This window comes from Lithobates pipiens, unplaced genomic scaffold (genome assembly GCF_037356315.1).
Source record: "Lithobates pipiens isolate NorthernLeopardFrog02 unplaced genomic scaffold, aLitPip1_a1.2 Scaffold_18, whole genome shotgun sequence".
In the NCBI taxonomy this organism is placed as follows: domain Eukaryota; kingdom Metazoa; phylum Chordata; class Amphibia; order Anura; family Ranidae; genus Lithobates; species Lithobates pipiens.
Window position 1 is genome coordinate 553,851,265 of NW_027507758.1, and position 21,661 is coordinate 553,872,925.

Below are 21,661 nucleotides of genomic sequence, written 5' to 3' on the forward strand. Positions count from 1 at the left end.
GTCCCATCAGCACCCCCCTTACATCAGAGTGTCCCATCACCAGCCCCCTTACATCAGAGTGTCCCATCAGCACTCCCTAACATCAGAGAGTCCCATCAGCACCCCCTTACATCAGAGAGTCCCATCAGCACCTCCTTACATCAGAGTGTCCCATCAGCACCCCCTTACATCAGAGTGTCCCATCAGCACCCCCTTACATCAGAGTGTCCCATTACCAACCGCCTTACATCAGAGTGTCCCATCAGCACACCCTAACATCAGAGTGTCCCATCAGCACCCCCTAACATCAGAGAGTCCCATCAGCACCCCCTTACATCAGAGTGTCCCATCACCAGCCCCCTTACATAAGAGTGTCCCATCAGCACTCCCTAACATCAGAGTGTCCCATCAGCGCCCCCTAACATCAGTGTGTCCCATCAGCACCCCCTTACAACAGAGTGTCCCATCATCACCCCATACATCAGAGTGTCCCATCACCAGCCCCCTTACATAAGAGTGTCCCATCAGTACTCCCTAACATCAGAGAGTCCCATCAGCACCCCCTAACATCAGAGAGTCCCATCAGCACCCCCTTACATCAGAGTGTCCCATCACCTGCCCCCTTACATCAGAGTGTCCCATCAGCACTCCCTAACATCAGAGAGTCCCATCAGCATTCCCTAACATCAGAGTGTCCCATCAGCACCCCCTAACATCAGAGAGTCCCATCAGCACCCCCTTACATCAGAGTGTCCCATTACCAGCCCCCTTACATCAGAGTGTCCCATTACCAGCCCCCTTACATCAGAGTGTCCCATTACCAGCACCTCCGTACATCAGAGTGTCCCATCAGCAGCCCCCTTACATCAGAGTGTCCCACCAGCACCCCCTTACATCAGAGTGTCCCATTACCAGCCCCCTTACATCAGAGTGTCCCATTACCAGCCCCCTTACATCAGAGTGTCCCATTACCAGCCCCCTTACAACAGAGTGTCCCATTACCAGCCCCCTTACATAAGAGTGTCCCATCAGCAGCCCCCTTACATCAGAGTGTCCCATCACCAGCCCCCTTACATAAGAGTGTCCCATCAGCACTCCCTAACATCAGAGAGTCCCATCAGCACCCCCTTACATCAGAGTGTCCCATCACCAGCCCCCTTACATCAGAGTGTCCCATCAGCACTCCCTAACATCAGAGAGTCCCATCAGCACCCCCTTACATCAGAGAGTCCCATCAGCACCCCCTTACATCAGAGTGTCCCATCAGCACCCCCTTACATCAGAGTGTCCCATCAGCACCCCCTTACATCAGAGTGTCCCATTACCAGCCCCCTTACATCAGAGTGTCCCATTACCAGCCCCCTTACATCAGAGTGTCCCATCAGCACCCCCTAACATCAGAGAGTCCCATCAGCAGCCCTTACATCAGAGTGTCCCATCACCAGCCCCCTTACATCAGAGTGTCCCATCAGCACTCCCTAACATCAGAGAGTCCCATCAGCAGCCCTTACATCAGAGTGTCCCATTACCAGCACCTCCATACATCAGAGTGTCCCATCAGCAGCCCCCTTACATCAGAGTGTCCCATCAGCAGCCCCCTTACATCAGAGTGTCCCATCAGCAGCCCCCTTACATCAGAGTGTCCCATCAGCAGCCCCTTACATCAGAGTGTCCCATCAGCACCCCCCTTACATCAGAGTGTCCCATCAGCAGCCCCCTTACATCAGAGTGTCCCACCAGCACCCCCTTACATCAGAGTGTCCCATTACCAGCCCCCTTACATCAGAGTGTCCCATTACCAGCCCCCTTACATCAGAGTGTCCCATTACCAGCCCCCTTACAACAGAGTGTCCCATTACCAGCCCCCTTACAACAGAGTGTCCCATTACCAGCCCCCTTACATAAGAGTGTCCCATCAGCAGCCCCCTTACATCAGAGTGTCCCATCACCAGCCCCCTTACATCAGAGTGTCCCATCAGCACTCCCTAACATCAGAGAGTCCCATCAGCACCCCCTTACATCAGAGAGTCCCATCAGCACCCCCTTACATCAGAGTGTCCCATCAGCACCCCCTTACATCAGAGTGTCCCATCAGCACCCCCTTACATCAGAGTGTCCCATTACCAGCCCCCTTACATCAGAGTGTCCCATCAGCAGCCCCCTTACATCAGAGTGTCCCATCAGCAGCCCCCTTACATCAGAGTGTCCCATCAGCAGCCCCTTACATCAGAGTGTCCCATCAGCACCCCCCTTACATCAGAGTGTCCCATCAGCAGCCCCCTTACATCAGAGTGTCCCACCAGCACCCCCTTACATCAGAGTGTCCCATTACCAGCCCCCTTACATCAGAGTGTCCCATTACCAGCCCCCTTACATCAGAGTGTCCCATTACCAGCCCCCTTACATCAGAGTGTCCCATTACCAGCCCCCTTACAACAGAGTGTCCCATTACCAGCCCCCTTACATAAGAGTGTCCCATCAGCAGCCCCCTTACATCAGAGTGTCCCATCACCAGCCCCCTTACATCAGAGTGTCCCATCAGCACTCCCTAACATCAGAGAGTCCCATCAGCACCCCCTTACATCAGAGAGTCCCATCAGCACCCCCTTACATCAGAGTGTCCCATCAGCACCCCCTTACATCAGAGTGTCCCATCAGCACCCCCTTACATCAGAGTGTCCCATTACCAGCCCCCTTACATCAGAGTGTCCCATTACCAGCCCCCTTACATCAGAGTGTCCCATCAGCACCCCCTAACATCAGAGAGTCCCATCAGCAGCCCTTACATCAGAGTGTCCCATCACCAGCCCCCTTACATCAGAGTGTCCCATCAGCACTCCCTAACATCAGAGAGTCCCATCAGCAGCCCTTACATCAGAGTGTCCCATTACCAGCACCTCCATACATCAGAGTGTCCCATCAGCAGCCCCCTTACATCAGAGTGTCCCATCAGCAGCCCCCTTACATCAGAGTGTCCCATCAGCAGCCCCCTTACATCAGAGTGTCCCATCAGCAGCCCCTTACATCAGAGTGTCCCATCAGCACCCCCCTTACATCAGAGTGTCCCATCAGCAGCCCCCTTACATCAGAGTGTCCCATCACCAGCCCCCTTACATCAGAGTGGCCCACTGAGCCATCGGCCCACCAGGAAACTCCCAGTAGTCCCGATGGCCGGTACATGCCTGCTCTCCACACTATCCAAAAAAAAAAAGTCTTTAATTATACATCAAGGCTGCATTCACACCTGAGCAGAGCGTATTTTTGCCAGAGATTTGCCAGTGAATTTTTGGTATGTTTTAACGCATATATACACGTTTTTGAAGCATTTTTTATATGTATTATAAGCTTCAGGAGGAGGAGAAGGAGCCTAGTTGTTAGGCAGAGAAATGCTTGAAAAATGCACATAAATACTTGTGCAGCGCATATTCAGACACACCCATTGAATTTGAATAGGATAAATCTGCATGAATCTACGTAATCAGATTTGATTGGGGCCTTAATAAAGAATACATAAAAAAGAAAGAACACAGAAAACTATTTGTTGCTCAGACTTCCTGCTTAAAGGACAATTTTAGAACCATCTCATTAATTGCAGTCTTCCTAGTAAATTTCCATTCTTCCGACTTCCATGGTCCTCATTGGTAAGTCCTGATTGGCACTACAGAGCCTTTGCAAGGAAAGTGTCTCATCCAGGTCCTCTTCCTACCATGCATGCACCCAGGGGCCCTATTCATTACTATGGATGATTCCTACCAGGGTGGATTTGAATTCACTGTGGTCGTCATTCAGCCATAGCACGGATGTCAAGTGGTTAAACAGCAACTGTCATCTCTGTCCCGCAGTGGCTCCTCCTCTGACCCGCTGTTGACTCACCGACAGTCCCATTCACTTTAATGGGACAGCTGGTGATGTGGCAGTGACACAACAAGGTGAGGGACGTGGTGGCAGCAGGTGAATGGATGCCCGCTAACAAGTGCTTCCATAATGGATCTGAAGTGACAGGTGCTCTTTAAACGTAAGGACTTATTGATAGTTAGAATCTTTAATATTTGCAAACAAAATGAAGGTTTCTTATTTAGAATAATAAGCTGTCAGGTTAGTAAAACAGCGATATCTGAGCCTATTCAATCATACAGTTTGTAGTGTACATAGATTTGCAAAATAATGGGATAAAGGAATATTCCTGAATTTTGTTTTATCGCTTGGTTACTGTGAATACATCAATGCAGTGCCTGTTATCTCAGCTTGCAGAGCTTGGATTCATTGAATGAGTTTATCAAAAAATGAAAATATTGCAGAATATACAGCCTCATGCTACATAACTAAGCTCCATTTCATGCTGAATAAACTAAATTATTAATGCATCCTAAATAGAAAATTATCTTTAGATTTTTACCCCAAAAGCATTTTATTAAAAAAAAAATTGATATATATATATATATATATATATATATATATATAAAAAAAAAAAAAATCGATAAAAAAAATCAAAAAAAAAATCAGATAAAAAAAAAATCATTTATTTATATCCACCCTGATTCCTACTCTGCTGGGTGACTGGTGGCTACCAAGAGTACTGTACAGATCATCTATAGGAATTAATGGAGTGATGACACGTATGCTCGTTAGGGAGAGAGAACCCAGTCAGAATGTTTTCTTTGTAAAAGCTATGAATGAAACTATGACTGAAATAAAAAATGCTATACATGATGCCGTCTATTTCCAGAATTAACAGCATTTGTTTCTGAGTTCCCAGAATAAACTGTGTGTAAAGGCATTGGGGCGCCTGCCTTTACACACACATGACATTTAATGACATCCCAGTCTTAGTCCGTAGGGTTCAGTATTGCATTGCCCACCCTTTGCAGCTATAACAGCTTCAAGTCTTCTGGGAAGGCTGAGCACAAGGTTTAGAAGTGTGTCTATGGGAATGTTTGACCATTTTTCCAGAAGAGCATTTGTGAGGTCAGGCACTGATGTTGGATGAGAAGGCCTGGCTCGCAGTCTCCACTCTAATTCATCCCAAAGGTGTTCTATCAGGTTGAGGTCAGGACTCTGTGCAGGCCAGTCAAGTTTGCGCACTGGTGCACAGACAAGTTGGAACAGGAAAGGGCCATCCTCAAACTGTTCCCACAAAGCTGGGAGCAGAAATTGTCCAAAATGTCTTGGTATGCTCACGCCTTAAGAGATTCCTTCACTGGAACTAAGAGGCCAATCCCAACTCCTGAAAAACAACCCCACACCATAACCCCCACCTCTACCAAATGATTTGGACCAGTGCAAAAAGCAAGGTCCATAAAGACATGCATGAGTGAGTTTGGGGTGGAGGAACTTGACTGGACTACACAGAGTCCTGACCTCAACCCGATAGAACACCTTTGGGATATATTAGAGGTGAGACTGCACTCCAAGCCTTCTCGTCCAACATCAGTGCCTGACCTCACAAACGCACTTCTGGAAGAATGGTCCAACATTTCCATAGACACACACCTAAACCTTGTGGACAGCCTTCCCAGAAGAGTTGAAGCTGTTATAACTGCAAAGGGTGGGCCAACCCAATACTGAACCCTGCAGACTAAGGCTGGATTCACACCTATACAGTTTTAGTGCTTTTTGCATTTTGCAGATTTGCCCTAGAGTCCAAATAACATGGTTTCCTATGGAACACGATCTGTAGTGCAAATCAGCAAAATGCGAAAAGCACATAAAAATGCGTAGGTGTGAATCCAGCCTTAGACTGGGAGGCCATTAAAGTTGATGTGCGGTAACATTTTCGGTAGTATCAATGACTATGGTTGTTGTATTTTGCTCCTACCTTAAATGGACTTCCGTCGTGTACATTTTGCTTTTGTTCATGTACGTTCACGTTACGCTTTTTACCTTTGTTGAAAATCAATGACGACTAATAAAAATTGCTATTTGAAAAAACAAAACAAAAAAAAAACAAGTTAATGTGCGTGTAAAGGCAGCTGTCACAATACTTTTGACAATATATTGTATTTCTGTTACCTGTTGATCCTGTCAATTGATCATATATTTTTCTACTTCCTATAACGTGACAACTCTGCAGTGAGATCATGTACTATATATATTGTACAAGATCTCATATATATAAATATATATAATAATATGTATTATAATAATAATTATAATAATAATAATAATATACCATCACCCTGTAAGACAGAAGAGTCTAATGCCCGTACACATGGGCTGAATGGTGGGCAGCATCGCTTGGTCCACTAGAAACCGCCAGACGCTCTGCCCGTGTGCTGCAGCCAACAGAAGGCGGCCAGCTTCTATTAAAGGGACATGGCAGTCCCCCCTGTCAGAACACAATAGCACAGTAGGGGAGATAGCTGTACTAACATCTCTTAGTTAGTACATCGGCTCCTCTGGAGCTGTCAGTTTTTTTTTGTTCAGCCCTGAAAGAAAAAATGAGTAGTGTGTTCTAGACTTTAGATGGACATGTTGTTTTGAGTTGATGGGGACTATTTCCCCCTGCTTGCAATGCAAATTTACACTTTGAATTTAGGGGACTGTAAACACACACACCTGAGCAGCGTTACTACCTGCAAAGGCAATGGATTGGGGTGTACATATGGCCACAATGCTTTCCACTGCGGCGCAACCAAATTTATCCGCACTGTCGCTCATGGCGGCCAACAGCGACTGACAGATGAGACTCAATCAACTGAATGGGGCGGTGGGGTTTTTAGGGGGTAAAACAGGCAACATAATGCCTCCTCAACACCTGTTAAACACCCTCCAAAGATCAATCCAATACTGATCGCTCTTCAGAGAGCAACACGAGTGTAAACAAGCCAGGATTCTGCCAATTCAGATCTGTGCAGTGCCTTGACACGCATTGGCTGAAAACATTCCGAGTTTTGAATCCACTGATGCTTTTCATGAGCTTTTCATGGGAGTTTCAGCACACGTCAACGCATGACAAACATACCTGTCCAAGGTAATAACAAAAGAACACAGGAAACAACAGACACGCAAATGTGAAGTCAGCCTAAGCGATACTCAAATTAAAACTGGAACTGAAGTCTAAAGTGGAGCTCAGCCCAAAAGTGGAAGCTCTGCTTGTTCACACCAGCCCCCCCCCACCCCCACTGCCATATTTGGCACTTTTTGTCAAAACCAGGTACCCGCTCCCTCTTCCCGGATAAGATCGCTGCACATTGATTGCGTTGATCTACTGAATTTTACGCCCCCTGCTGTCTTCTGGGAGACACAAGTCCTAGAAGAGAGTGGGACCTTTCAATAAGGGCAGCGCAACTCACACATGCACAGTAGGAAACAGGCTGGGAAGCCGCAGGGCTACACTTCCTATTTCCCTTATAAGGATGCCGCTCCTGCACCCAAAGCTGATGGACAAATCGGCTAGGGGTGCCGACATCACGGGATACCACTACAGGTAAGGAGCTACAAATAGTGTAGCTCATGAATGTTAACCACTTAAGCCCCAGACCACTTTTTGCGATTCGACACTGCGTCTCTTTAACTGACAATTGTGCGGTCGTGCGACATGGCTCCCAAACAAAATTGACGTCCTTTTTTCCCCACAAATAGAGATTTCTTTTGGTGGTATTTGATCACCTCTGTGGTTTTTATTTTTTGCGCTATAAACAAAAAAAGAGCAACAATTTTGAAAAAAAAGCATTATATTTTACATTTTGTTATAATATAAAAAATATTTTTTTTCCTCAGTTTAGGCCAATATGTATTCTTCTACATATTTTTGATAAAGAAAATCACAATAAGTGTTAACTAATTGGTTTGCGCAAAAGTTATAGCGTTTACAAAATAGGGGACAGTTTTGTGGCATTTTTTTAAATAATTTTTTTTTTGTTTACTAGTAATGGCGGGGATCAGCGATTTTTATCGTGACTGTGACATTACAGCAGACACATTGGACATTTTTGACACCATTGTCATTTATACAGCAATCAGTGCTATACAAATGCACTGATTCCTGTCTAAATGACACTGACAGTGAAGGGGTTAATAGCTAGGTGGCAGTGTAGAGGTTAAGTGCGTCCTGGGGCGAGTTTCTAACTGTGGGGCGGTGTGGCTGTGTGTGACACGTCACTGATCACTCCTCCCGATCACTAGGCAGAACAGGTAGATGCCTGTTTACATTAGCATCTCCCAGTTCTTCCTTCCCGTGAGACTATCGCGGGTATCCCCGCGGTGATCGAGTCCACGGGACTTGTGATCCGACTCACAGAGGTCTCAGCCAGCATGCACGCGATGGCGGCATGCACATGATGGCGTGGCCCCAAATTTAAAGGGACGTACAGGTATGCCCATTTGCCCATCCATGCCATTCTGCCAAAGTACATCAGCATGCGCCAGTTGGGAAGTGGTTAATAGTAAATTTACTGACAGTTTGTAAAAATCTGTGATTTTTTTATAACTACCAGTAACGGCTCTTTCACACGGAAAGGATCCGCGCTGATCTGCCCCGTGGACATCCGCTTGCTCAGCGGGGATCGCTCTGTCGATCCCCACTGAGCAGGCAGAGGACAGGTTTGTCTCTGCACACCGTGCAGGGACGGACCTGTCCGAGCACCGCTCTCCCCTATAGGGGATCGGATGAGGACGGACCGCAGAGTCCATCGTCACCCGATCCGATCCTCAGACTTTTTCGGATCGGAGCGGGTCGGACGTCAGCGGACATGTCACCGCTGACATCCGACGCTCCATAGACCTCTATGGAGCATCCGTTCAGGTCCACCTGAAAAAAGGCGGACTTGAGCGTATCAGTCGCGTGAAAGAGGCCTATATATCAGGGGCTGATATTTTCATGCTGTGTTGACTTTATAAGTGTAAATCAAACAAATGACTTTGGTATAGGTATTGTCAGTGTTTTCATATATGTTTATACTGTTCAAATATGCACTGTTTTAGTTTTCAATAGGAGTTCTGTAATTTCTTATGCCAGTAAAAAATGTGCTCCGCCAGTAAATTTTCCATGTTTTGTCAGTAAAAAATACTGTAGGAGGATGGCAACCCTGTTCCTGACTTTTCATTTTTTTTTATTTATACAGGCTGGAACTTCTCTTTAAAAAAAAATAAGAGCAGGCAGAAATTTTATTGTAGACACAATGAGGTTGATTTATTAACGGCAAATATACTGTGCCCTGCAAGTCCACTTGTTCTAGATTTAAGGGGAAGCTCTGAAATGAGAGGAAGCTCTGCTGTTTTCCTTCATTTAGTCTCTTTTTGTATATAGTGCAAAAAAATGTAAAACTGCAGAGTTGATCAAATCCCACCAAAAGAAAGCTCTATTTATGTGGCAAAAAAAGACATACATTTTATTTGCATACAGTGTTGCATGACCACGCAATTGTCAGTTAAAATAAGTAGTGCAGTGCCGTATTGCAAAACATGATCTGGTCATGAAGGGGAGTAAATCATAGATTCCAGAGGGCATGTGGTTAATAAATATAAATATAGGGGGGCGTGGCTTGCGCGCGAGCGAGATGGCAGCCTAAGCCTGGAGCTCCCGTCGGCCGGCCGGACATTCACAGCGACACGGACCCCAGCGACACCCGGCGAACCGGCATCCCACCCCGGAGAGGTTCCGGACCGACACGCAGCGATGTCCCGCAAACGAAAGGAGGAAAAGAACCTCCAAAAGCTTACAGCTCTCTCCTTCCTGCGCGAGAGGCCTAGTCAAGATGGCGCCGGCGGGACCGCCGCACGCCAGGCCTCAGCGTACACAGACCTGCCTAGCTGCGATCCTGGAGATCCAGACGGGGAAACATCTCCATGCCCATCCGCCCGCTCACCTCCAGCATCTCCATCCTCCAGAAGCCCAGTAAAAGCGCGGATGCGCCTGGATACAGCGGACAAGGCCCAGGCCACAGTTAGTACAGAACTGCATAACTCACACGCCATCTCATCCCTGCAATCCTCCATTGCGGCCTTCCCCACCTCAGGCCAGCCGGTCCTTGACACCACGATGAAGGACATGCTCCTCTCTTTACAATCATCCCTCATGACCAACCTATCATCACTGATCCACAAGTTTACCACTGATATGAGGCAGATGGGGGACAGGGTGCAGTATATGGAAGAGAAAATGGAGGAGTGCACGATTACTGTTAACGACTTGGTTGACTCATGTATGGCCCAGAAAGATGATACTGATTGGATCAAATCCAAAATCGCAGACCTTGAAGATCGTTCCCGCCGCAATAACATAAAGATACGCGGTATTCCGGAATCGGTCCCTCCCACAGACCTGCATAAATTTGCGACCACCATGTTTTCTACCATGCTACCTGAGCTGACGCCCATTGAACTCACTATAGACCGCATACACCGGATCCCTAAACCAGGCCATCTAGCGGACACGGTTCCCAGAGATGTATTACTAAGGATCCACTTTTACCAAGCGAAGGAACAAATCCTTTCTAAAGCTAGAACCCTCAACACCCTGCCAGCCCCTTATTCAGAGATTCAACTTTTTGCGGACCTCTCCCAGCACACTCTTCAACTACGCAGACAGTTGAAATCCATTACTAAAGCTCTTTTTAACCATAAAATCGCCTATAAATGGCGCCACCCCGCCACTGTTCTAGTCCTACACAACGGTATTCCTCATTCCATCTCTACGGTGGAAGGTGGCACGAAACTTCTACAGTCATGGGGCATTGGCCCGGAGGCGCCGGCTGGCCATCCTCCACCACCCAGGGGAGGTGTTTCCCCTCATCGGGGATCTCATCGGGGATCTGCCCGCAGAAACCATCACCCACAGCTGATTTGATGCTATGCGAAGTATAATTCTCCGTGTCTCAAGTAGAGCTACCTTCAGAATCCGGTTCGGCTGACCGTTTCCTTCATTGATTCTAGAGCCCGAACTTTCCCCCTGGTTACGTCAGCGCCCATTAGGGATATTCATCGCTGACCTGTTTTCTACAATACTGGTTCTCTTATTTCAAGTTAAGCTGTTTTGTTTTGTTTTACTTTGTTATTTTCACTGCCTCACATCGTGCTGTATCGTTGCTCTGCATTATAACTGTGACTTATACCCGTAGAGTATCACCTAGAGTATCCAAAGCAACTTCACCTCGTATTTTGAATATCTGACCAACGCCACGGAACCTCTGTTCATCATCTTACCCGGTATCCGCTCTCCGCTGGCGTTAGAGATATCCTTGCCGACAACACCTCGCTTCTCCCAACTGTAAGTCTACTAACTGTTCTGCTCCATCCATTGGGCTAAAAATGTCAATTACTGTTGTCTCTCTCAATGCAAAAGGCCTAAACCACCCGGCCAAACGCACATCACTGTGGAAAACGGCTTTGTCACTCAAATGCGATCTGCTCTGTGTCCAGGAAACGCATTTTATGAGAGATTCCCCACCCCGCTGCCAGCACAAAGCATTTCCTCATATCTTCCAAGCCTTCTATTCTAAAAAGCAACGAGGTGTAACGATTGCTGTTCGGGACACTGTCCTTTTCCAGCTACAGAACTGCATTACCGACACAGAAGGAAGATACATTATTCTGGTCTGCACAATAGACAACGTCCAATATACGTTAGTTTCGTTGTACGCACCGAATTATCGCCAGATGTCCTTTCTAAGGGACCTTCTGGAGAAAGTGAATTCTTGCAAACAGGGTAACCTTATATGGTGTGGAGACTTTAACATCGTACCAGATTATAGTATTGACTCTTCCGCCGGGACCAAAAGAATTACTTCACCATTGAGTAGTTTCCTGTATTCTAATGAAATGTTCGACGTGTGGAGGTGTTGTCACGCGACTGAACGCGACTATACGTACTTATCACCGCGTCACAACACCTACTCGCGAATAGATCTGTTTATTACTGATAAATGTTTATTACAACAAGTGTCGGCTTCAGAGATCCACGCCACCACCTGGTCAGACCACGCCCCCATCAGCATCACTATCAATTCTAAGCTACGTGTGCCTAACTCCTATCTTTCGAGAACAAACAACTACCTTCTTCATAATCCACACACTGCAAATTCTCTTAAACAAAATTTAGAGGAATTCTTCTCTATTAACTCCCAATCGGTGTCTGACCCGGTGCTGGTGTGGAGAACCCACAAGGCTGTTATTAGAGGGATCTTTCTCCAATTGGCAGCTAGGGAAAAAAAACGGAGATCATTGAAACTTGACCAACTCACGACCGCCATTGAATCCCTTGACTCCCAAAATAAACAGAACCCCTCCCCTGCACTTCAAACGCAAATTTTTAAGCTACGCCACGAACTACGCTCACTTCTCCTAGAATCATATGGGAAGACACTTACCAAACTTAAAGCGACTACGTATTCCACGGGTAATAAGGCGGGGAAATTATTGGCCTTGCGAATAAAAGGGTACAAAACTAAATCCAAAATTCCGTTTTTGATTCATCCTCATTCCAAACAAAAACTCCTGAAACCTCACGATATAGCGAATGCGTTCGGAACCTACTACAAGGATTTATACAATCTTAGGGAGGATAATCAAACACCTCAACCAACACAGGAGGTAATAAATACATTCCTAGAACGAATCAAATTGCCTTCCGTCTCACAGGAACAACTAGATTCTCTTAATGCCCCTTTCACAGTTCCTGAAACACTGAAGGCTATCAACAAGCTTCCAAATCATAAATCCCCGGGACCAGATGGTCTCAATGGTGAATATTACAAAACCTTTCAACACCTCCTGACTCCCACACTTTGCGCAGTCTACGACTCCGCTGTCTCCTCTTCCTCCTTCCCACCTGAGATGCTAAACGCAATAGTAGTCACACTCCCAAAACCTGGTAAAGCGCCAAATGTCCCCCAAAATTTTCGCCCTATATCCTTATTAAACGTGGATGTAAAAATTTATGCCAAATTATTGGCCAATCGACTACTTCACATCATTCCCACTCTTATACAAAAAGACCAATCTGGTTTCACAACAGGCCGTCAATCCTCTGATGCCACTAGAAGGATGATTGACATCATCCATCATGCCGGGAGCTCAGGTACCCCCTCTGTACTCTTGTCCCTAGACGCTGAAAAAGTGTTCGACAGAGTGCATTGGGGGTACCTGTCTTCCACCTTACACAAATTTGGTTTTCAGGGTCCAATTTACAACGCTATTATGGCATTATATTCTTCCCCTTCAGCCCAAGTATACTCTGCTGCAGCTCTATCCTCCCCATTTGCCATATCCAATGGCACCAGACAAGGCTGCCCCCTATCCCCCATAATATTCAACTTAATTATGGAACCATTGGCACAATCGATTCGCACTAATCCTCTAATCAAGGGTATCAACGTAGGAGACAGATCACATAAAATTAGCTTATTTGCGGACGATGTAATCCTCATATTATCTGATCCCCTCACCTCCCTCCCGGCGGTCCGAGAGACGCTAGCCTCCTTCAGCAAGGTATCCTACTACAAAGTTAATGACACCAAATCCTGCATTTTGAATTTAGGAGTAGACTCAACTACTAGTTTGCTTATACAACAACAAACACCATTTACTTGGGCCGATAAAAGTATAACTTACCTGGGCGTCCAACTGACCAAAACAACTGCAGAACTTTTTACGCATAATTTTATTCCCTTTAAAGCCAGATTGCAGGAAGATCTGCGCAAGATGGCGTCTCTCGAACTGTCCTGGATGGGGCGACTAGCGGCCTTTAAAATGTTACACCTCCCCCAAATATTGTACCTGTTCCGGACCTTGCCTATACCCATTCCCGCTCACTATTTTAGGTCCCTGCAGTCCCTCCTGTCCTCATATATGTGGCAGGGTAAAAAAAGTAGAAGCGCACACACAAAATTAATCAAACACCGAAAGGCTGGGGGGGCTGGATATGTTGACTTTCAGGACTATTATATGGCATCAATTCTGACCCAGACTAAAGACTGGTTCTCATCCTCCCCATCTACAGAATGGGGACAAATCGAAGCTTCTTATGTTCATAGTAAGAATCTATCTGCATGGCTTTTATCTAATCCTAGGTCTCCATCGCCTCATTCTCATATCCCTCCTACAATGACTGCTACAGCCCAAGTTTGGAAAAAATGTATACTCCTCAGCCAACCATACCCTACCAAAACCGCCTTACGAATCCCATTACAAGTTCTCCAATACAAGATTGACCTAATCTCCTTTACTCAATGGCAACAAGCAGGCATCCTCCACATAAATGATCTCTTCTCCAACCACAAACTTAAATCCTTTCCTGCCCTACAAGCAGAATTCCATTTACCTAATACTGATCTTTACCTTTATCTCCGGACGAGACATTACCTACTTACGACTTCGGAATGGTCTTGCACACTCCCTCATCCTGCAGGGCAATTCTTTACGTCCCAACCCACCACCAAACGAGGTATTTCCCTTTTTTACAACTTACTTAGACAAAAAAACATTTTCACCAAGAGCAACTCCATGCTTGCATGGGAATCAGATTTAGGCAACACATACTCCTCTGAACAGTGGCTTACTGCTTATAACTCCACCTTTCAGGTCACCAAGTGCTCTAATCTCTGGGAACTTACTATCAAAATGGCACAACGTTGGTATCGAACTCCCACGAGATTATCGAAATTTTGTGCACCCCATGATGACCGGTGCTGGCGACAATGTGGCAATAAAGGGGACATGCTCCACACCTTTTGGAGCTGCCCCAAACTGACCTCTTTCTGGGAGTCAATTTTCCAATTGCTCTCTGAAATAGCTCTTATACCAGTAATCTCTCAACCCGGCTTAGCACTTCTTTCCTTGAACCTGGATATTTACCCCAGACACCTCAAACATACGATCGTTCATGTCCTACTCTCAGCCAGACTTTGTATCACTAGACTATGGAGGAATCCTTCACCACCCACAGTGGGAGAAGTGGTGAGAATGACTCACCTGCATTTCACCTATGAACAAACGATAGCCCGCTGCCAGGGCACCTTAGCCCGCAGTTCCCGGGCATGGTTACCATGGTCAACATGGGTCGACCACCAAACTAACCTCCCGCTACCTTCTGAAGGTACCGTTGTAAACCCGCTTGTAGATTTTTAAATACAGGAATACTAATATTACTACTATTTACGCCACGGTTGTTGTCAATCACACGTATTATGGTATTATACTTTTATATGTGCCTTATGTACTAGCCATTAGCATTCTATTTTACATTGGGGGATGGGGTCTCCTCTCGGGCACAGCATTGTTCCCGTAAGGGGTGCACGGGAGGAGGTTCTAAAGTCCCCTAGGTTTACACATGCAACAAGACAACTTCTCTACTACTTGCTAATTCCTGTATAGTACAGTACTCCACTTTTATTTTTGCTGTTTATCTTGTATTGCTTATGACCCACTCTAGGTCAATTCTGTTATTGATTGATTTGTCAACGAATGTATACATTTTGATGATATTATACCGTAAAGTCATCTGTATTTCATGTTAAAACCCAATAAACATCTATATTTCAAAAATAAATATAAATATATATATGTAAAAAAAGGTATGTAGCGCTGCCTTTTAAAATACACCACCTATTATGTGACACAAATCAATAACTGTAATAAATACGTACATAAATGTGCAAATGTAAAAACACTGTGCATCCATAAACGTGCAAAACACAGTAGTGTATAATATTTAAAAAGTGCAAAATCACATATATAAAAAGTGATACATCCAAATGACATGAAATGTGCAAATATCGCAAACAATATGTGACTGAATCACAATACAAAAATGGCTAAAAAAGAAGAAGAAAAACATAAAAATAAAAAAGTCCATGTGCAAATACAAGTGTTCAAACAAATGTTCCAGTGCTATTCAGTAGCTCGATATCCAAATGTGACAGTATATCTAATAGTCATGCAGTGTTGTCACAGATGCAGACATGCTTCACAAAAAGAGAGAGACAGTCCACCTTCAGTGCTCCACCAGAGCACCCCCCGTTTCCCCCAGCCTCTCACCTCAATACAAGACCCCTCAGGGTCCAACACACTTGTAGGGGAAATTGCTGATTTGGCTCCTTATAGATGATTCGTTCAGCCTCACAATAAAATCCAAAATACCAACGATCATGGGGGAAAGAAAGGGGACTCTCATGTGTAGAAATGTAAACTTTAATAAAATAATGTAAAATATCCACTCACATTAAAAAACGGAATCTTGCGCTTGTAAAAAAGGGAACTTTCGGTCTCAGCCGCGACCGGAAGTGACGATCGTGACACCTGGCTCCTCCCTGACACGTTGCGTCACAGACACGTGACTTTTTCAAAGGGTCAAGGAGTCAGGTGTTGATGAAGTTTAAATAGGGCGGGCGGCTATAGCAACTCAAAACAACAACCACCCCATACCTTAATACTACTAGCTTCCTGATACAACTTGAAAATAAAAGCATATTCAAATTACTTCCACATCTACTAATAACATTACTAAAATTACAAAGTAATTGTTATAACTTTCTCCACATAAATAAGTGTAAAATAACATTCTAAATATATCGCTCCACAGACACTGCCATCTTGTGGTTAAATGCCATACTACATCATTTTATACAGGCAATGCTAACTGTGTTCATCTAGTCATTCAAATACATAGCAATATTATGATAAAAAGTACAACTATACCATAGCTATATTTTAACTATCTCATAACTGGCCATAACGTTGGTTTTGACTGGACCAATCAATTGGGAAATTAATACCGAAAAAAAAAAAAAAAAAGCAGTAGGGGGAGGGGGGAGAGGACAAAACCCCTCATCAGTGAAGTACATCTAACCCCAATGCTATCTATATATATATAAGTGGATATAGAAAAATATAAAAAATTCATTAATATTAATAAAATGCCCAAAAATCTTGAATTAATAATTAGAAATAAAACAATTAAGATCAAAGTCAACGTTATGTCCAAAAGCTGTTAAAGTGCATAATTCATGAATCCATCAGGATTCAGCTTGGCTAATCCTAATAATTTTATTATCACCTCTCCAATGGGGCTTGTATTTTTGAATACCACAAATTAATAAAGATGAGGGGTCTTTTTTATGAAACTTTGCATAGTGTCTCAAGGGTTATATTTATCAAAACCCTTTTTAATATTTTCAACATGCTCTCTTAATCTCTTCCAGAGTTCTCTTTTTGTTCTTCCCATGTATTGAATGTGGCAAGGACATTCTAGAAGATACACTACACCCTCACTTCGACTTTTTTTAGTCACGATTTTTTCTTTTTATTTTCTTTCGTGTGTCGACATATACATAATCAATATCAACTCTGACCACTCAACCTATCACTATGCCTTAAAATAGAGGGCTTTATAATAATAACTTTAATCCAGTTTCACAGTCCTCTATACATATAAAAAAAACTGCCCCATTAAAATTGCCTCCTCCTATTGCCACCATCAAAACTGCACCATCATATTGCTACCATTAATACTGCCCCATCATAGTCCTCTATTGGTGTGTCTGTGCTCTCCCCCACAGCCCATCACTGTGTATAGGAAGCGTTGGTAACCATGGCAACAAAAGCCGTTAAGAAAAATCGTCAGTTGAAAAAAAAACCTCTATGATGTCATCACCTGCTCTAATATAAGGCTGCTCTGGGCTCCTCTGGCATCAGAAGTCAGTTGTTTGCTGTACAGTGAAGACATCTCTGTCCAGCTTTCTCTTGCTGTTTGATTGGATTTGGATTTATTCGATTCAGTTTTATTGCAATTTCTCAGACTTAAAGCGTGTCTTATTATTCTTCATAATGAGACAAATTACAAGTAAACAGATTGTTTCTCAAAACAATATTGAGAAACCAACCAAAGGAAGCCCAGCTATGGAAGGAGAGATCAATATACAGCTTGCAGATCCCCTATTCAAGAAGCCCACCAAAATGCGGAGGGCAGTGCGATTTGTACGTCGCTGTTTCAGATCCGTTATCGGATGTTTTGATGCCGGCTGTAAAGCCAATGGACCACGCTGGGACAAAACGCAGGGCTGGTAAGTTTCATGGATATTGATAAATACAAAATACTTTCATTGGGTTCTTTTTCCTCCCATTGATGACAGTGGCACCCCCATATAATAATAATAATAATAATAATAATAATAATAATAATAATAATAATAATAAATGTTATTTATAATGCACTTTCCATCAAAAGACCTCAAAGTGCTACACAGTTACAATAAAAAAACAGACAAATAACTTAATTCAAAAACATTTGCTAAAATGAAAAGTCTTCAATCCCTTTTTAAAATTTTCAGTAGACTAAACCTATGTACACATGTATAGGGCTGGCCATAGACATTGCTGTCTTTTGTCTTGTAAACACCAGTCTGAGAATTTATTTTAAAGAGGAGAAAGCAGCTATTTTTAGATCTGTTTACCCTGAGCCAAGTCCCCCCCCTCTTTTTCCCATCAAAATTGCCTCCTCCTATTGCCACCATCAAAACTGCCCTATCAAAACTGCCCCATCATATTGCTACCATTAATACTGCCCAATCATAGTCCTCTATTGGTGTGTCTGTGCTCTCCCTCACAGCCCATCCCCCACAGCCCATCACTGTGTATAGGAAGCTTTGGTAACCATGGCAACAAAAGCCGTTAAGAAAAATCGTCAGTTAAAAAAAACGACCTCTATGATGTCATCACCTGCTCTAATATAAGGCTGCTCTGGGCTCTTCTGGCATCAGTTGTGAGTTGTTTGCTGTACAGTGAAGACATCTCTGTCCAGCTTTCTCTTGCTGTTTGATTGGATTTGGATTTATTCGATTCAGTTTTATTGCAATTTCTCAGACTTAAAGCGTGTCTTATTATTCTTCATAATAAGACAAATTACAAGTAAACAGATTGTTTCTCAAAACAATATTGAGAAACCAACCAAAGGAAGCCCAGCTATGGAAGGAGAGATCAATATACAGCTTGCAGATCCCCTATTCAAGAAGCCCACCAAAATGCGGAGGGCAGTGCGATTTGTACGTCGCTGTTTCAGATCCGTTATCGGATGTTTTGATGCCGGCTGTAAAGCCAATGGACCACAGTGGGACAAAAAACGCAGGGCTGGTAAGTTTCATGGATATTGATAAATACAAAATACTTTCATTGGATTCTTTTTCCTCCCATTGATGACAGTGGCACCCCCATATAATAATAATAATAATAATAATAATAATAATAATAAATGTTATTTATAATGCACTTTCCATCAAAAGACCTCAAAGTGCTACACAGTTACAATAAAAAAACAGACAAATAACTTAATTCAAAAACATTTGCTAAAAAGAAAAGTCTTCAATCCCTTTTTAAAATTTTCAGTAGACTAAACCTATGTACACATGTATAGGGCTGGCCATAGACATTGCTGTCTTTTGTCTTGTAAACACCAGTCTGAGGATTTATTTTAAAGAGGAGAAAGCAGCTATTTTTAGATATGTTTACCCCGAGCCAAGTCCCCCCCCCCTCTTTTTCCAACTGTCACCTACTAACTGCCTTTTTTTTTTGAACAAGCCTTGCATGCTACTTATTACAGGCTGGACTGATGACCTCAATGCCACCCAGCAAGATGGCAGAGATTTATAATATGGGAAGAAAAGACCCCCACATACATGTTTAACCCCTTGTTACCTACATAACACATATACATAGTTCCCAAAATGTCAAAAAAATATTCCACAGAAACTGTAGCAAGCCATTGTAGGCGGAGAATATATTTTCATTTACAATAGGAGTCGTTCTACAAGACGCAGATAATTAACCACTTTAGGACCACCGCATGTAATTATACGTCGGAAGAATGGCATGTATGGGCACAAGCACATACCCGTACATGCCTGCCTTACAGCGTGTGGGGGGTCCGATCGGACCCCCTCCCACTGGCTGCGGCGGTCCGTTTCGCTTCAGGAGCGATCCAGGATGAGGGGATGGCCGTTGGTTTCTGGCCATCCCCTCTCCATCGCTCCTGGCGAATGAGAAGCTTCCCCTCCCTGTGTTTACGATTTCACTCTCCTCGGGGCGGTCTTTTTGACCGGACTGCGAGGAGAGGACATAGTAAGTGTGCACCAATCACTACACTGACACGTAGGTACACATAGGCCCACAAATCGACAAAAAAAGCATTGTTAGCGGGACCAGCCCAGATACCTGCTAGCACCTGCGTTTTGCCCCTCCGCCCAGCCCACCCAAGTGCAGTATCGATTGATCACTGTCACTTACAAAACACTAAACACATAACTGCAGCGTTTGCAGAGTCAGGCCTGATCCCTGCCATCGCTAACAGTTTTTTTTGGTAGCGTTTTACGGTACACGGCTAGGCTCCCACAAAGTCCCCCACATGTGGTATCCCCCACATGTGGTATCCCCAGCAGAATTTATTTTGGGGTGTAATTTCACTTATGCCCATAGCATGTGTGAGCAATATATCATTTAGTGACAACTTCGTGCACAAAAAAAAGTTTGTAATATTCCCGCAACTTGTGGCAAAATATAAAATATTTCATGGACTCAACATGCCTCTCATTAAATAGCTTGGGGTGTCTACTTTACAAAATGGGGTCATTTGGGGGGGTTTTGTGCTATTTTGGCATTTTATGGCCTTCGAAACTGTGATAGGTAGTGAGGAGTGAAATCAAAAATTTGCACCCTTAGAAATCCTGAAGGCGGTGATTGGTTTTCGGGGTCCCGTACGCGGCTAGGCTCCCAAAAAGTCCCACATATGTGGTATCCCCGTACTCAGGAGAAGCAGCAGAATATATTTTGGGGTGAAATTCCACATATAACTATGGCATTGTGAGCAATATATCATTTAGTGACAACTTTTTGCAAACTTTTTAGTTTGTGTCATTATTCAATCACTTGGGACAAAAAAATAAAATATTCAATGGTCTCAACATGCCCCTCAGCAATTTTCTTGGGGTTTCAACTTTCCAAAATGGGGTCATGGGGGGGGTTGTACTGCCCTGCCATTTTAGCACCTCAAGAAATGAGATAGGCAGTCATAAATTAAAAGCTGTGTAAATTCCAGAAAATGTACTCTAGTTTGTAGACGCTATAACTTTTGCACAAACCAATAAATATACGCTTAATGACTTTTTTTTACTAAAGACATGGGGCTGAATACATTTTGGCCTAAATGTATGACTGAAATTGAGTTTATTCGATTTTTCTTATAACAAAAAGTAGAAAATATCTTTTTTTCTTTCAAAATTTTCAGTCTTTTTCCATTTATATCGTAAAAAATAAAAATCGCAGAGGCAATCAAATACCATCAAAAGAAAGCTCTATTTGTGGCAAGAAAAGGACGCAAATTTTGTTTGGGTACAACATTGCATGACCGTGCAATTGCCAGTTAAAGCAGTGCAGTGCAAAATTGTAAAAAGACCTCTGGTCCTTAGGCTGACAATTGGTCCAGGGCTTAAGTGGTTAAACCAATGCCATACATTACAGTGATGGTAAAGCTTCCTCATGCACACCGGACGTTATAATAATGTTATAAAAATGGCAGTAGCTTTGCAGTGAGTTTTTCAACATTTTTGCAATAGTGTGTTTTTTTTACAGCATTGGCTTTTTTGGCCTATTATTATTATTTCTTTTTTTTTACTGAGCCAGTGAGGAGCAAGAGAGCCTAGGGGGGCGGGGGGCTGGGGGGGAGATGCATGCATACATTTATTTTTTATTTTTTTAGAAA

At 43.9% G+C, this 21,661-nt stretch overlaps 1 protein-coding gene across 9 annotated transcripts in view; it reads right to left on the minus strand.

The window, feature by feature from the left end:
* The window catches only part of LOC143988956 (uncharacterized), a 570,864-nt gene that overhangs the window by 282,085 nt on the left and 267,118 nt on the right, over nt 1–21,661 (minus strand). For all 9 annotated transcript variants that reach the window (XR_013276941.1, XR_013276942.1, XR_013276943.1 and 6 more), the window contains one exon: nt 5,795–5,894. The gene's annotated coding sequence lies outside the window, so the exon portion shown is untranslated. The remainder of the gene's footprint in view (nt 1–5,794; nt 5,895–21,661) is intronic.